Source organism: Tachyglossus aculeatus, chromosome 16, assembly GCF_015852505.1.
Source record: "Tachyglossus aculeatus isolate mTacAcu1 chromosome 16, mTacAcu1.pri, whole genome shotgun sequence".
Classification (NCBI taxonomy): Eukaryota; Metazoa; Chordata; class Mammalia; order Monotremata; family Tachyglossidae; genus Tachyglossus; species Tachyglossus aculeatus.
Window position 1 is genome coordinate 41279509 of NC_052081.1, and position 2391 is coordinate 41281899.

Below are 2391 nucleotides of genomic sequence, written 5' to 3' on the forward strand. Positions count from 1 at the left end.
TACTTCTTTATTCTATACTTCCCAATCACCTAGTACAGCAGAGACCCCTAGTACTTATTCAACAAATACTACAACTACTATTGCTACCTCAGCTACTACCACTAATAATAGTGATGGCATTTATTAAGTGCTTACTATGTGCAAAGCACTGTTCGAAGCACTGGGGAGGTTACAAGGTAATCAGGTTGTCCCACGGGGGGCTCACAGTCTTCATCCCCATTTTACAGATGAGGTCACTGAGACCCGGAGAAGTGAAGTGACTTGCCCAAAGTCACACAGCTGACAATTGGCTAAACTAGGATTTGAACCCATGACCACTGCTACTACTACAGCTACCCCCTCGGGATCACCCCTTGAAAGTTTCCAGTACTCTACCAGTCTCAGCTAAAGGAGGGAGAGAGAGTCAAACAGAGGCATACCCATTCCATTCCTAGCTTGGGCAGTGGCTAGTGAGTGGAAGGCAATCTGCTACAAGTCAACATTCACCCATGCTACACAGCAGTGGCTTGGGAGAGAGTCGGGGGCAAAGACTCAAGTTTACTGCATGGAAGAAGGCAACGTAAACCACTTTGGTATTTTTACCAAGAAACCTCTATGGATATAGTACCAGAACCATTACAGATGGGATGGGAAAGATCCCCGTAGAAAGAGCAGGGGTGAAACTGCCAGTCAGGACAGCAAGCAGAGAGAAAAGAGGTTAGAAAGCAAGCCCCATGGCACATGCACTTAATCATGACCGAAACCCCACAGTTTTAAAATCTCAGGCCTAAGAGGAAACCGCCAGACATTTCTCCCCAGATAATAATAATAATATAGAATTTGTTAAGCGCTTAGTATGGGTCAAGCACTGTTCTAAGCACTGGGGTAGACCCAGGTTTTCCCACATGGGGCTCACAATCTTAATCCCCATTTTAGAAATGGGGCAACTGAGGCACACAGAAGTTAAGTGACTTGCCTAAGGTCACACAACAGACAAGTGGCAGAGCCAGGATTAGAACCCAGGTCCTCTGATTCCCAAGCCCGTGCTCTTGCCACTAGGTCATACTGCTTCTCACGGGGTGGGGGGGTCAAATATGATCCCAGGACCCCTTCCTAGTTGATTCTACACAGGAAATCATCCAGACTACTCAAGTTTAAAAAGGTACAATTTGCTCTCAATGAGCTGTGCAGTTTGAGGCCAAAAGAGTATTAAAAATTTGTTGTTGATTAATCTACAATTTACTGAACATTTGAGTGCTAAACCCTCGGGAGAATATAACAGAAACAAAACACAACCTCTGCCCTCAACAATCTTACAATCTAAAGAGGGAGATGAACAAAACTCATTTCAACACAATGTTAGCAGAGGGGAAGACAAGCGGATAGCAGGAAGTCGTACGAATACGTCAAGGAAATAGCTGAGTAAATCATTGTGAATGTATATATATGTGCGCACACACACACACACACACACACACGCACGCGCGCATACAAACATTCAACTAAATAACCCGCATGCATCCCTGATTGTCCCAAGAGCTATGTTGGGGAAATAGATTATTCAACAATTTGCTAATGTATACTCTGCTTTGGTTTCTCCAGCAGGGCGAAATAATTGTCCCACTCCGGAGGGGAACTGGGAGGATTCTGAGGTTCCAATCCACAAGCCATTTCTGTAATCCCTCTGGAACAGCAGCACAAGCTACTTTGAAATATATTGGAGGCAGTCCCCCCCCTGCCAGAATTAAAACATGGAGCCTTCCATAGACAATTGCAAAGAAACTGTGTTTCTGAGAACAAGCGGGGGAATAAAATGATTATTTTAACCCCTGTATCACAGAGCTGCAACCAAGAGAGTGTGGGCACTCAAAAGGTATCTAATAAATATTATAGAGTGAGAAAACGGATCAGGGCCCGAAGCCTCTGCAGTTCCCAGGGACACGAGAGATGTTACTTTTCAGAAACCTGTCCCCTTCCCTCCCCCACTTGCAGGAGAGGGAAGTAAAACAGCACTCTCTGCCAGGGAATTAACAGACAGGAAATGGAACATTTATCTCCTTGTAGGCAAAGAACGAGAAGCAATGTGGCTTAGTGGATAGAGCACGGGCCTGGGAATCAGAAGGACTTGAGTTCCAATCCCGGCTCTGCCACATGTCTGCTGTGTGACCTTGGGCTCCTGTCCCACATGGAACTCACAATCTAAGTAGGAGGGAGTAGGATTTAATCCCCATTTTACAGAGGAAACTGAAGCCCAGAGAAGTTACATGCCTAATATCCCACTGCAGACAAAAAAGACTCATATTTATTGAGTACTTATTGTGTGCCAAACACTGTACTAAACGCTTGGGAGAGTACAGTATAACAGAGTTGGTAACACCATTCCCTGCCCACAATGAGCTTTCACTGTAGTCT

The 2391-nt window shown here is 45.1% G+C and overlaps 1 non-coding gene across 1 annotated transcript; it reads left to right on the top strand.

The window, feature by feature from the left end:
* The first annotated feature begins 334 nt into the window (after nucleotides 1-334).
* On the top strand, nucleotides 335-476 carry LOC119938878. The gene has a single exon (XR_005454573.1). It is a non-coding gene; the product is annotated as a small nucleolar RNA SNORA7 (small nucleolar RNA).
* The last annotated feature ends 1915 nt before the right edge of the window (nucleotides 477-2391 follow it).